General features: G+C 37.1%; 1 protein-coding gene and 1 pseudogene across 2 annotated transcripts in view; one reads left to right on the top strand and one right to left on the bottom strand.

The window, feature by feature from the left end:
• The window catches only part of CREBBP (CREB binding lysine acetyltransferase), a 133,414-nt gene that overhangs the window by 90,486 nt on the left and 26,823 nt on the right, over positions 1 to 16,105 (bottom strand). The gene's annotated exons all lie outside the window — the stretch shown is intronic.
• Positions 8,033 to 9,282, top strand: LOC107535782 (tubulin alpha-1C chain pseudogene; annotated as a pseudogene).

Raw genomic sequence — 16,105 nt, 5'->3', positions numbered from 1 at the left:
AAGAGAAACATAAGATATATCCCAATAGAGGGGCACTCTAATGATACCTGGCCTCAAAATTGTCAAGGTTATTAAAAACAAGGAAAGTCTGAGAAAATGTCATGGCTAAGAGAAACCTAAAGAGACATGACAATCAAACATAATGTGGTGCCCTGGGTGGGATTCTAAAACAGAGAGGACATTAGAAGAAAATTAAGGAAATCTGTATGGATGTCAGTTAATAATAATGTATCGATATTGGTTCATTAATTTTGACAAATGCAATAATAGAGATAACTATGTGAGGATCCTCTGTAATATCTTCCAATTTTTCTGTAAATCTAAGACTGTTCTAAAAAATGAGTCTACTTTAAAAATGAAGAAAAAAAAAAAAACCCATAAAACTATGAAGAAAATCTGATAAATATCAACATGTGTTAATTCTAATGGAAACATAGGTAGTGATTATATTATTCTTTGTTCTTTTGTGTATTTTGAAAATAAAAAAAACCCCAGAAAGTTACAAGTCAAACCTTTCTTTACTATAGTAGTAGTATTAAAAAATAAAATAAAAAAATGCCCTGGCTGAGTAGCTCAGTTGGTTAGAACATTGCCCAATATGTCAAAGTTGCGGGTTCGATCCCAGTCAGGGCACACACAAGAATAAACCAATGATGCATAAATAAGTGGAACAACAAATCAACGTTTCTCCCCCCCTTCCTCTCTTTCTCTAAAAAACAAAAACAAAAAACTTACTCTTCTTAGTGTAAAAAAAATTTTTTTTAAGGCAAGATCTCTTTTAAAACTCATATTTAAAGAAATTATAATTATGCTAGCCTCCTGTATGTGAGGTAAACACACATTTTCACTAGAAGAATGGACTTCTTTATGGGTCCTGCAAACCTGCTTAGCTGAATTACTATTTCAAACTGAGAGCCACAGCCCAATTACACTAGGGATGATTCAACACTATACATGGGTGTGTTTCTAGAAAGGTGTAAGCAATAAATCCTTTCATATGACAAAAAAATACTCCTAGGATATTAGACCCACTATCCAAGTAATCTATTCCATAAATTTTGTTGATGGGGGTAAAACCTGATCCACACACAGAAAATAAGATATTACGTACTTCCTCACCATATTTTGAATCTTGCTATATATATTACAGACAAAATGGTGCAGTAGAAAAAACACAAACTTTGAAGTCAGATGCGAATGGGTTGTAAGTCAGAGCCTGCCAGGTGTCATTTTGAGATAATTTCCTGGGAGGCAGGAAAGTGGTTCAGAATACTTTATTCCATGTGTAAAACAGATATGGCACCTACCTCACAAGATTATTAAACATGAGATGAAACGAAATCATGTTGCAAAGGACTTAGCACAGCGCCCAGTACAATGGGCACCTGAGAAATGCCATTCCTTGCCTGCCCTACCTCTAACTATAACTCAGGAAGAATAAATACAGTAATTGTTATGGTTGTTCGTTACAGGATCATACTGAAATTTGTTACAGACATTATTTAATTCTGCAAAATGCTAAAAGTATTACATGGGAATCAACATAAAAACCCTAAATGTTTTAACATGGTGACAGATGGATAGCACACTACTGTCTACAGTAAATGTAAATCTTTCCAATATACTGCAGAAACATTTTGCAGAAGTAGATCCTTGAAGTCATGCTTTCGACCCATTTATATAAAGTTTAGCACTTCCCAGCTTTATACACTGAACAATGAAGGAAGTAACAGACATGACTTCCAATCATCAATGGGCACCATTATATACCCCAATGTAAGCACACATCATCAAGACAAATCTCCCAGAGCCTGTAGAGCACAGCCACACCACCAGCTCCTCCCAGAGCTAGTTAGAAAAGCCCCCACATCGCCCCACCCTCAAGACCTCCTAAATCAGAATTTGCATCTTAACAAGATCACCAGGTGAGTTATTAAACTGTAGGAAGCACTGACCTCATCTAAGCTAAAGTCTGAGAGACAGGTTAAATGCTGGGTTTCAAAATGGTTCCTGAAATGTTTGTACTGATGGAAAAGCACCCAAAAGAAATACAAAGAGACTTCAGACAGACCTTGCGTTGTAAGTAGGGGGTAGCCATCCTCCAACTGTGACCCTACGTAAAATATTTGGTTTCTGAGCATCAAACTTTCACTTATTGAGTGAAAAGTCACCTACAGGGTGACTTTAAAGCTTAGGTACAATGTTTCCAAACTTCCTCATTATCAACGGGAAACCTGTCCCTTCAGCCCATCTCTGAATTCAGCTGGCATGCTTGCCATGGTGGGGGCTGGCCTGAGGGTCAGAGCTCTCAGCTAGAACCCCCACCCTTGGAAATACTATTCGTTTGTTTAGATCAGGCAAGTTTCCCAACCAAGAAACCACAGGCAACAAATAACAAAAGGCAGATATCCTCAGGCAACAGAGAGCAAGGGAGAGTGTGAGAACAGACGTAAGAGAACCTGTGGTCAGCTACTACTAAGGAATAGTGCACCAAACAGATTCCAGAGGGGGCACAGTGCTGGACGTTCTGACCAGTCAAAAGTTCAAGATCTTCCTGACATTCCAGGAATTGAATTAAGACCCCCAAAAGACCACATCTAAGAAGCAAGTCTCCTGAAGACCTGCCTTAAGAAAGTTTAAAAACAAGCCTTGAAAGGATCAAACTGATCTGTGAGTCAAACATCTGCCAGAATAAAACCCAAAACTCTGTAAAGGGAGACAAACAAAATCCATATTTAACAACATATTCACAATGTTCACTACACAGTCAAAAATTACTGAACATGCAAAAGGCAGGAAAAGGCAGCAATTTTATATATATATATATATTTTTTAAAACATATTTTTATTGATTTCAGAGAGAGGAAAGGAGGGGGGGGAGATAGAAACATCAATGATAAGAGAGTCATTGATCGGCTGCCTAGCCCGCAACCCGGGTATGTGCCCTGACTGGGAATTGAACCCCGATCTCCTCGATCCTAGGTTGATGCTCAACCACTGAGCCATGCCTGGCTGGGAAGCAATTATATATTTAAACAAGCAGCCGCAAATGAAACAAACACTGAGATGACAGAGATGTTAGGATTAGCCTTCAAAAGGTCAGAAAGAAACAAAACACAGAGGGGACAAATAGAAAACAAGTAGCAAGATGGGAGATCTAAATCCAACTGTATCAACATTCAATGTAAATAAATTAAAATAATAAGATTGAATCCAGGGATCACTTTGTAAAGGACATGACTGTCTAACCACTCTGCAGCACAGTAAAAACAAATTCCAACTATATGCTCTTTACAAGAGAGGCATTTTAAAGACAGACAAGTGGGTAAAAAAGATATATTTGCAAATATTAATCATAAGAAAGTAGAAGTGGCTAGGTTAATGAGTCAAAGTAAATTTCAAGACAAAGAATATTAATAGAAAGAGGAACATTTAAAATGAGAAAGTCTCAATTCAGCAAGAAGACTTAATAATCCAAAATGTATATTCACCTAATGAAAGGGCTTCAAAACACATGAAATGAGTCAGATTTCATTCTGACCAAAGGATAAAATCAACAAAATTTATCATCATAGTTGGATATTTTAACATTCCTCTCTCAGTAACTGATAAAAGAGACCCCAAAAAGTACGGACATGATTTGAACACAACCCACCAACTTACTCTGACATTTACAAAACACTACACCCTACAACTGTAGGATTTACATTCTTTTTGCACGTATGTAGAACATTCATCAAGACAGATCATGTGCTGGACCATAAAACAAATTTCAATAAATTTCCAAAGACAAAAATCATATAGAGCATATTTTCTGACCACATGGAATTAGAAATCTATAATAAAATATTTGCAAAATTCCCAAATATTTGAAAATTAAGCAATACACTTCTACATAAAAACATGAATCAAAGAAATCATAATATATAAAAAAATATTTTGAAGTAAATAAAACCAAAACATATCAAAATTTATGGGATGCAGCATAGAGCAATATTTAGGGTGAAATTTATTGCTCTAATGTTAACAGTGGGAAAGTCTAAAATCAACGATCTAAGCGCCTACCCCAAGAAGCTAGAAAGAGCAAAGAAAACCCAAAGTAAATATAAGAAAATAAAAACAGAATAGATGATATAAAACAGAAGAGAAAATTGACAAATCAAAAGATGGTTGTCTGAAAAAAATCAATAAAGTTGGCAAAGCCCTACCTAGGTTGATCAGGGAAAAACAGATAAATATAAATCATAACTATCATACTAAGAGACAGGGTACTACATTATTACAGATTCTACAGACATTAAAAGAAATTAGGGGACTAATGTATTATGAACATCTTTATGCCAGATAAATTCAAGAATTTGGAAGAAATGGATTAATTCCTTGAAAAAAAAATTACCAAAATTAACATAGAAATGAAATATTTAAATTGCCCATACCTATTAAACAAATTGAATAATAATTTTCCAACAAGGAAAATTCCAGATCCAGGTGGTTTCACTAGTGAATTTCATCGAACATTTAAGGCATAAACAATACTAACCTTAGATAAACTATTTCAGATAAGAAGGGACGAAGGAATAATTCCCAAATAATTTTATGAAGCCAGTATATTCTTGATACCAAAACTAAATGACATTACAAGAAAATATATGACCCAAATCCCTCATGAATACATCAAGAACAAAACCTTAATAAATCAGATCCAGTAATATATAAAAAGTGTGATTAATACATTATGATCAAGTGAGGTTAACCTAGGGATATAAGGTTGGTTGAACATTCAGAAAGATGTACTTCATTCACATTAAGAGAATAAAGACAATCCCTAAGATCATCTCAATAGATGCAAAAAAGATATTTGACAAAATTCAGCAATCATTTATAATCAAAAGACTCAGCAAACTAGGAATAGTAAAGTAAGGGCCTTCCTCAGCCTGATGAAGGGTATCTTTTTAAAATACTACAACACCATACTTAATAAACAACTGAACGCTTTCTTCCACAGATCAAGAACAACACAAGGGCCCTAGCCAGTTTGGCTCAGTGGTTAAAGCGTCAGCCCTCAAACTGAAGGTCCCAGGTTCGATTCCGGTCAAGGGCACGTACTTCGGTTGCGGGCTCAATCCCCGGCACTGGTCAGGACACGTGTGGGAGGCAACCAATCGATGTCTCTCTCTCTCCCTTTCACTCTCTTTGAAAAGCAACGGAAAAAATATCCTCAGATAAGAATTTAAAAAAATACACACAAACATATGCATGTGTACTGGAGATCTCAGGCAGAGCAGTAAAACCAGAAAAATAAAAGGCATGCAGACTAGAAAGGAAGAAGTAAAACTGTCTGTATTCAAAGACGACATGACCCACTCTGGCCAGGGGGCTCAGTGTACACCAAAAGGTGGCAAGTTCGATCCCCTCCTGTCAGGGGACATCTCCCAGTTGCAGGTTCGATCCCATCGGGGTGCATAGGGGGAGGCAATCAATGTTTCTCTCTCTCTCTCCCCCCTGCCCTTCCTCTCTCTAAAATCAATAAAAAACAAATGAAAAACAAAGACAACATGACCTAGAAAATTCTAAGGCATCTACCAAATAGCAGAACTATGTGTATTAAGGTTACAGGATATGTTTAATACAGAAATTAAATTCTATTTCCCCTTATCAGCAAAAAACAAGCCAAACAATAATACAAAATCTAAAAATTAAACAGAAATGAAAATGAGAAACTAAGCAACCTGATTTTAATGCTTATTATATAAAGCTAAAGAAATGAGCAGATAGATCAATGGAACAGTCTAGAAGAGGGGTGATAAACATTTTTCTATAAAAGGCCAGTTAGTAAGTATTTTAGTTTTAGCAGGCAACAACCTATGTTTTCCATCCCTCATTCTTTTTATTTATTTAACCCTCACCCGAGGATATTTTTTCAATTGCTTTATGGGAGGGGGAGGGGGGAATATCGATGTAAGAGACACATCAATTGGCTGCCTCCCGCACACGCCCCGACTGGGACTGGGGATTGAGCCTGCAACCAAGGTACGTGCCCTTGGCCAAAATCGACCCCAGGACCCTTCAGTCTGTGGGCCAATGGTCCAACCACTGAGCCAAACCAGGTAGGGCTGTGTTTCTGTTTTTGTTTTTTAATTTTTTTAAAAAAATCTATCTTTTATTGATTTTAGAGAGAGGGAGGAAGAGGGAGAGATGAAAACATCAACGATAAGAGAGTCAATGGGCTGCCTCCTGTGCACCCCCCACTGGGGATAGAGCCTGCAACCCAGGCATGTGTCCTGACCGGGAATCAAACCTTGATCTCCTGGATAATAGGTCGATGCTCAACCACTGAGCTACACCAGCTGGACTAGGGTTGTTTTTTAAACTATAAATATGACCCTGGCCGAATAGCTCAGTTGGGTGGAGAGTCATCTTGATATGCAAAGGTTACGGGTTCGATCCCAGGTCAGGGCACATATAAGACTCAACCAATGAATACATAAATAAGTGGAACAACAAATGGACCTCTCTCTCTTTCTCCCTACCTTCCCCTCTCTCTAAAAATGATTTAAAAAACACACACACTACAAAAACCATTCTTAGGTTGTGGGCCATAAAAAACAGTCGACACGCCAAATCTGGTCCATGGGCTACATAGCTTGCTAATTCCTAGACTAGAGTCCAGAAACAGACCTCTCTTTATCCAGTAAATTCTATTCCTAGTTATTTCTCCAAGGGAAATGAAAATTTATATGTCCACACAAAGCCTTATACAAAATGTTCACAGAAACTTTATTCTTAATACCTCCAAAATGAAAACCACTACAATGTCCACGAATAGGAGCCTGGATAAACAAATCACGGTATATTCACACAATGAAATACTATTTAGCAATAAAAAGAAATAATGCCTTGGCCAGGTGGCTCAGTTGGTTGGAGCATCGTCCTGTACACCAAAATGTTGTGGATTCAATCCCTGGTCAAGGCGTGTACTGGAGGCAACCAATCCATGTTTTTCTCCTCCCAAATCAGTAAAAACATATCCTCAGGTGAAAATTAAAAAAACACAAAAAATTACTGATTCAGGCAACAACATGGATGAATCTCAAAAACATGCAGAAAGCAAAAACAGCCTTGCACCAGAAAGTACATACTGTATGATTCCATTTATATAAAGTTTGAGAATGGGCAAAACTCATCCATGGTGAAGGAAATCAGTAGTGATTATTGGGACGGGGGTAGGAAGGACAGAAAAAGGGAGAAATAGAATGAAATACCTTGTATCTTGATAGGGTTGTGTGTTACTGGGGCACAAGTTTTGACAAATGCATCAAACTGTAACATTTAAGATCTGTAAATCTCTATGTAAAGTATACCTCCAGTAATAAAATTAAAACAAAATATTTTTAAAATTAATACATGTAGGTCTTTAACTCCAGATCCTAATCGTTGACCTTTAGTTGGAAAGTAACAGGTTGACTGGTTTTTCTTACAAGTAATACTCTTCAAAGTAGTCACCAGGGAGCTTATTAAATCAAATATTCAATGTTGCTATTATGCAAAATATTCGTTCAGTTTGTTAGAGAAAATAATCAGTTATAAAGAACTAGAACAACAACAACACATGACTCCAACTTTGACTTTACAAAGAGATAATTATAGACAAAAGAACTGGTAGGGAAAACATCAAAAAAACGCTGAACTAGATGATAGGATTATGGGCAATGTGTTCCTCTCTAGACTTGCAAATTTTGTATAATAAGCATAAACTATTTTTATTATTAGAAAATATTCATTGAAAACATTAGAAAGTAGTCTCATTATCACTTCAAATATTTTATGGTTATCTCAAATCCTTTATGTAAGAAAGCACCTAGCCAACTAACCAATCTTCTCTAAGTTTTTCGGTAAACCCAGGCACTGTGCTAAGAACTTTACAGATATCTCCCTCGGACTCCTTGGTAGTCTGTTAGTGGGAGGTCTTTGCCGCTGTCCCCTCGCCAACTCCAGAACAACAGAGCCCTACAAGTCTTAGCTGTGTGAGTGCATGCATCTCCATCCACACTGGCCAGGCTGGTTTCCAGATCAGCAATGTCTGGAACACGGCAGCCAGCCCGATGGCCAGATGCCAAGTGACAAGACTATTGGGGGAGGAGATGACTCCTTTAACACCTCCTTTAGTGAGACAGGCACTGGCAAGCATGTGCCCAGGGCAGTGTTTATAGACCTGGAACTCATGGTCATTGATGAAGTTCACACTGATACCTACCACCAGCTCTTCCACTCTGAACAGCTCATCAAAGACAAGGAAGATGCTGCCAATAACTATACCCGCGGATACTACACCATTGGCAAGGAAATCATTGACTTTGTCTTGGACCACATCTGGAAACTGGCCTACCAGTGCACAGATCTTCAGAGCTTCTTGGTTTCCCAGTTTTGGTGGGGGAACTGGTTCTGGGTTCACCTCTCTGCTGATAGAACAGCTCTCTGTTGATTATGACAAGAAGTTCAGGCTGGAGTTCTCCATCTACCTAGCCTCCCAGGTTTCCACAGCCCTGCAACTCCATCCTCACCACCCACATCAGCCTGGAGCACTCTGTGCCTTCACGGTTGACAACGAGGCCATCTACGACATGTCATAAAAACCTTGATACTGAGCACCCAACCTATACAAACCTTAATTGCCTTATTAGCCAGATGGTGTCCTCCACTTTCCTTAGGTTTGGTAAAGCCCTGAATATTACTCTGACCGAATTCCAGGCCAACCTGGTACTCTATCCCCACATCCACTTCCCTCTGGCCACAATACACCCGTCATCTCTGCTGAGAAAGCCTGCCATGAATAGCTTTCTGTAGCAGAAATTAACAATATGTGTTTTGAGCCAAACAACCAGATGGTAAAGTGTGACCCTCGCCATGGTAAATACATGGCTTGCTACCTCTTGTACCATGGCAACATGGTTCCCAAAGATGTCAATGCTGCCATTGCCACCATCAAGACCAAGCATACCATTCAGTTTGCGGACTGGTGCCCCACTGGCTTCAATGTTGGCATTAATTACCAGCCTCCCACTGTGGTACCTGGTGAAAACCTGGTCAGAGTACAAGCAGCTGTGCATGCTGAGCAATACCACAGCTGTTGCTGAGGCCTGGGCTCACCTGGACCACAAGTTTAACCTGATGTATGCCAAGTGTGCCTTTGTTCACTGGTACGTGGGTGAGGTCATAGAGGAAGGAGAGGTCCATGAGGACACGGCTGTCCTTGAGAAGGATTATAAGGAAGTTGGCAGATAGTGCTAAGGGAGCGAGTATTAACCTGTCTGCTGCAATGTTAACACTCCAGTGTCTTGGGACTGTCTTATTTCTGTTCTGTGAAGTTGCCCATTGTGTCCCAAACTTGTTCATGAAAGTATTGTTTTTATTTAAAAAAAAGAAAAAAAAAAGAACTTCATATACACTATTTCATTTAATCAACAATTCTACGAGAAAGATATTATTATTATCCCCTTTTAATCTACACAATTATGAAAGGCAGGCACTACTATCACATCCTCATTAAAAAGAGGGGGGAAACCCAAGACCCAGAATGTTTATGCAATTTTCCCATGGATAATAATTAGTGGAGTCTGGAGTTGATCTGAGGCAGCTTACTCCAGAACCTAAGCTCTGCTTTTACGCCCTTACTTGTACTGCATCTGGGGAAGGCAATCTCTGCTGCTGCTACTTCTACTACTACTAATATTCAGTTATGTATTATTTCACTTTATCTCATATAATCTAATTAAAATGTTTTAAAATGAAATAAATTTATGGATAATTATGTGAAGTTAGGGGCACCCTGAATCACATATTCTAAAGGACAACTATGATCACCTTCCATTAAAATTATGGTAATGAGCTGGTACAAGGCTGCTTAATATTTCTACCAATAACCTGTGCCTATAGGAGCTATATAAATCTTACAGCACACTGTATTAATTCAAAGCTTTCAGTCTTTTCATTCTATAGACAAACCATTTATTTCCACTGTGATCTTTTTTAAAAGTCCAAATTAAGATTTACTTAATATAACATTTTCTTGCTTTCTTTGCATTAGTTTAAGGATCAGATGACATTATATGAAAAAAGAAAAGCATCAGACAAATGTACATTATTTCTTTGTTATTAAATATTAAAAATGTCCAATTATCATTCCAAAATAGAGAAAGTGGATGTCATGCATTCCTTTAATAGCTGACTTGGCTCTACTAATTCTTCACTGTCTATATTCTGGCTAATCCATTCCGTTAGCATACAGGTTTACAGAGCCTGGTCCATGACCAGCATAACCAGGGTCACCAAGAAGCTGGCAAGAAATATAAATTCTCAGGCCACAGCCCAAACCCACTGAATCAGCAACTCTGGGGAGGGGCCCAGAATTCTGAGTTAACAAGCCTACAGTGATTCTTCTGGACACTCAAATCTGAGAACTGCTACTTTATCGTATCTGACCAAATGTTGGTTGACTAGGTCCAGGGGGTCTGGATCTAAATCAAAACCTTTACTCCTTAGGGAGAGCTGCATGCAAAATCAAGCTCTATGTATTCTGACCACTTTCTGAAAAAGAAAGTTTCAAAAACCTTATCACAAAATAAGCACTAATCTAACCCCCTGTGAATAAGGCTTACCATACAAATTATTTTGGTCCCTCTTGAGATTTGTTACTTGTAAGAAAGGACTAAAAGCATTTCTAAGGCTGCAAAGCACATTTTTATCAACCTTAGAAAGATTCTCAACTTGTTGGCCAGATATCACACCAGCTTTTGGCTTCCCTCTGCCACATACTCTGTGAGGAGCAACAGTTCTCAACACCTGTAACCAGGAGAATAACTTGAGTGTTTGTATGGCTAATAAACCCACTTAAATGTATCTTTTTTGCTTTCCTTCTAAAGCACAAGCATGTGGGTTATTTTCAGTAGTAAACTAGAATATACTACAAAAAATATATATATAGATATATAGATAGATAGATGATAGATAGATCTCAGATTTTGCTACTGCTGAAATAGAGAAATCATTTTTTTTTTTAAATTATTGCCATGTTGTTGAATGGCTTATGTTTTCTATTTTAAATATTTTCTTTAAGAGTCACAAAAAATTAGGAATGGGCAAGGGGAAATAATCACAAATATTCAGAAAGTCCGAAAGAGACCCTTAGCTGGACTGTATGAGAGCCAATCCTGGTTCTGCCACTTACTGGCTGTGTGATCATGGGAAGGTTATTCACCTTTCCTCCATTCCGTGTGCTTTCATTTCTTAATATGCAATGTGGGAATAGTAGTACATAGTATCCACTTTATATTTTTAATGAGTAGAACAGTTAAATATTTCCAGCTTTTCTCTAAAAGTAAATTTAGACTTTTCTAAAAGAAAAATATACTGACCCAAAAGATGTAAAGCCTAAATGGGTCAATATTTACAGAAAATAGCAAGAGTGTTGTCAAAGATCTTAAGTCACTCCCTAGGAAAAAAAGCTTCAAGCCTATACAGTTGTACAAGTGAAGTCTCTCAATTCTTCAAGAAAAAGATCATTCAAATGCTAAATCATTCCAGAGAATGGATGTGAAAGGCTTTCAAACTCCTTAACCAAGTTAACATAACACTGATATCAAAACTTAACAACACACAAAAAAACACTATGGATCAACCTCATTATTGGTTATTGAGAAGCAAAACTTCTAAATGAGAGACTAGGAAATAAAATTTTGCAATACAACAAACTTTTAATTTCACAATTACAGAGATGGTTCAATTTGATGTCAGGATACCTACTGAGATACTATGTCACATAAATAAAACAAAAAAGAAAAAAAAAAATCACAGGGTTATCACCACAGATGTCAACGAAAAGGGATGTGATAAAACCCATCTTATAAATGAAGACATATTCCCCAATTTTAAATGACTGCAAACCAAACCTCACATTATACTTAAGTCAGATCCAAGACAGGGATGTCCAAGAGCATAAACACTGGTAGAAATACTGGTAAGGAGAAAATAAAATTATCAATAATTCAAAAGATGACTGTCTACTAGGAAAATCCAAGAGAATCACCTAAAACAGTATTAGAATAAGAGAATTCCATAAAGTGGACAAATTCCCAAAATGACATATATACAAATAACATATATACAGCAATATCTTTTCTATATTAAAACAATAGTAAGTTAGATGATGAAATAGAACTCATTCCCAATAGCAACAATAAATTCATTAATACATCCAGGAAAAAGCTTAATGAGAAAGGTGTTACCTATATAAAGAAAACTATACTATACTTCTAAGCAACTAAGGCTCCATGAAAAGACAAACTTGCATGTATATGATAAGACAATTCAGGAAGCCACGAAATCGATAAAATGTAAAATTCCTCCTTAGGTGATTTATAAAGTTCAATACAATCCCAATCAAATCCCATGAATTTTATTTGTCTGTTTTTAAGGATTTGAAAAACAGTCCTAAAGTTGATCTGAAACAGTAAGTTCTCAGCTGTGGCTGCCATGAAAATCATGAGGAACTACAAACTATATTAATGTTCCTGCCATATCCCAGAGATTCTAACTTAATTGGTCTGCATCACATTTTGATGTGCAAGTAATTTTGATGTGCAGACAGGGTAGAGAACCATACACCTAAAAGAGTATCTTAGAGGAATGGCAAAGAAAATACTGAATTCTTAAAAAAGAATAAAGGGCAACTAGCTCCATTATATATTAAAGTCATTATACAGTTAGGACAATAAGTTTCTAGCACAGAATAAGCAAAGATCAATGAAACAAAGAGTCTCCAATTAGACCCAAATCTTACATATGTGAGAACTAAATAAAATATATCAAAAATGGTGTGTCATATTAATGGGGAAAAAGCTGTATCAGCAATACCTAAATAAATGGTACTGGGATGACTATAAATTGGAAAAAAATTACACAGCTAGATATTTATAACTCACTCAAGCTAAAGTAAAATCTGAGTTAAAGATCCAAGGTATAAGGGGAAAAAATACACAAGAATATTTCATAATTCTATAATAGAGAAAAAGTTTTTAAATATGACATAAAACTTAAAAACCATAAAGGAAAGAAATGGATAAATTTATTTCTATAAAAACCAAAAACATCTACAGTCAAACCTTGGTTCTCGAACGTCTCCATCTTGAAAAATTCCTAATTCGGTTCTCGGCTAAGTTCTTCAAAGAAAAAAATATCTCGGTTGTCGACCAAAACTTCAGTTTTCGACCTGACAACCCTTTCATGCAGATACCTCAGCATGACAAAAAGCTTCTCTCAGGCCACAAACAGAGGAGAGAAAGTGAGTCAGTTTACCTTGCTGTGAATATTTTTCATGTTGTTGTCGTAGTTGTTTGGGTTTTGTTTTTTGCTTTTGTTGCTGGTGAAATGGATGATTTGCACAATTTTAAAACATAAAGAGGCCATCAAGAGTGTTAATGTTGCTAAGAGTGTGAAAGAAACAATGATCACAGGCAACTGAAAAGGTAGAAAAACTTGTGGATTTGGATACACAAAATGCTGGCCTCCAGACAGACACTCCTGGAACTAGTGCTGAAAGTGATTCATTTAAGGTTAGCAGGGGGTGGTTTGATAAATTTAAGAAAAGAAGTGTTTGTTTATAGATTAAACAGTACATTAAATATGTACTGTATATAAGAAAGGTTAAAATGGGATCATTTGGGGGTCTGGAACAGATTAATTCAATTTGCATTATTTCTAATGGGGGAAAAATGATTCGGTTTTCTAACAAATCGCTTCTTGAACAGTCTTCCGGAATGAATTAAGCTAGAGAACCATGGTTCCACTGTCCTTGGTAAAAACACATTTATCGCCAAGAACTATCCCACTGTAAAGCTGTATGGTCATATTCCTAGTAAAACAGACTTTAGCTAATAAAAAAAGGAGGGAAAATTTGCACTTATTAAAAGGCTTAAACCTTTACTATACAAAGAATATTAAGAATCTAAAAGAACAACGAAGAAAAGGGGAAACAATGCATCAGAAAAACAAAGAATGTGATTAATAGCAAAATACAAATGCCCATGAACTTCTGAAGAGATACTTAAGAGACAATTTGCCTAAGAGAATGGCAAATCAGTAAAAAGTGACATCACTGATGGTGAGAACTGACAGGGACTCATCTGCTGCTGGTGAGAGTGTAATTTGCACAATGTTTTTGGAGAGCGGCAATATCTATGCTTATTTAAAATGTCAATATCCTTTAGTCCAGAAATTTTATTCCAAAAAATTTATCCATCAGATATAGTCACTCAGATGTACAAAGATGTAAATACAAATTGAAACTGTAAAAACAGCAAAACACTGGAAACAACCTAAATGTCCAGCCAATGGGGCACTAGTCCTATAAATTATGATATACACAAATCAGAAACTACTACTACATCATATCTAGTAAAAAGGACTGAGCGCTCTATCTAACGTGGAATAACTTCCACCTTACATTGTTAAATTGTGGGAAGGAGGTGCCCCCGCCCCCAAAGATAAAGAGAGGGGGAAAGAGGGAGAGAGAGATTGGTTATACTGCAGTACTCTTTATGCTTAGGAAGAATATCTACACATACACCTCACTATACCTCTATATGCACAGACTACCTCTTGAAGGATAGATAAGAAATAGTCGTCTTTGGTGAAAGAATTTGGGAGAACCAAAGGTCAAGAATTAAGATAGATTAACTTTCTATTCTTATTCTTAATGCTATGTGCATGGGGAGTGGTGGTGGTGGTGTTAAACCATGTATATGATTACTTTCTAAAAACAAAACTTCTAACAAAGTCTTTGTTAACTTCACTTTTCAGAATCTACCCCATGATGCGTGTGGATATGCCTAGACAAGGATATATTCATTGCAGCACTGTTTGAACTAATGGAAAGTCAAAAATACTCCAAATGTTCATCATAGAGGAATAGATAATAAACTATAATGCATCATATAATGAAATACTTTGCTCTCAGTAGGGGGGAAAAATCTGTGTGCACTGCCCGACTGGGCGTGGCTCAGCGTTGAGCGTCGACCTAGGATCCAGGTGATCGGGGTTCAATTCCTGATCAGGGCACATGCCCAGGTTGCGGGCTGCAGCCGATCAATGACCCTCTCATCATTGATGTTTCTATCTCTCTCTCTCTCCCTCTCCTTTCCTCTCTCTGAAATCAATAAAGATAGATTTAAAAAAAAAAGATATATTTAAAAAAAAAAATTTGTGTGCACTGACACTGGATATACGTATATAAGTTACATGTATGCTATTAGGTAAAACAGCAAGGTGCTTAGTCTGGTTCCATTTGGTATTTAAAAAGGGTGTGTGTTAACTACTTCTATGTACATATATTTATTATCTGTAAGGTGTGAGGGGTTGTTCTTTATATTATCTGAGTTATTTTATAGAAAATGTGCACTTCCTGTGTAATAATTTTTAAAACAAAATTATCTTTCAAAAAAGTTTCTTTTCCCGTGTGCTTTTTAAAATCTTACTTGGCTCTGCTATCATGTTATAGAGAAGAATGCCTTAAAATGAACTTGTCTCTTGCTCTTACTATTTGCCCACCACGATTAATTCTTTTGTTCCATCCAAAGGCCATGACAATCTTTCAAAAATGCCGGTCCCGCCAGGCCGGGTGTGGCTCAGCAGGTAACATCAACCTAGGATCATGGTTCAATTCCCAGTCAGGGCACATGCCCAGGTTGTGGGCTTGATCCCCAGTTGAGGGCGTGCAGGGGGCAGCCTATCAATGAGGACTGTCTCATCATTCATGTTTCTGTCTCTCTCTCCCCCTCTCCCTTCCTCTCTGAAATAAAGATATATTTTTAAAAAAAAAATTGCCAGTCCCACCCCTCCTTCACTATCAGCCTCTTCGCAATACCTATAGGCAACAGAGAGGACTACCCTCACAATGCAAATGTAGCTCACTTTCCACATAGTGAACACTTGCAAAGTATTGTTTGAAAGAAAGGTCACTCTGTGTACAAAGGAAAGAACCCCAGGAGAAAATGAAAAACCTAGGTAAACAGAGGAACATTAAGTGAGAAAGATGAAATCAGCAAAGTCCAGA

Source organism: Miniopterus natalensis, chromosome 3, assembly GCF_054644295.1.
Source record: "Miniopterus natalensis isolate mMinNat1 chromosome 3, mMinNat1.hap1, whole genome shotgun sequence".
Taxonomy (NCBI): Eukaryota; Metazoa; Chordata; class Mammalia; order Chiroptera; family Miniopteridae; genus Miniopterus; species Miniopterus natalensis.
Note: the sequence above shows the minus strand (reverse complement) of the source record. Positions and strands in the feature narration are given on the sequence as shown.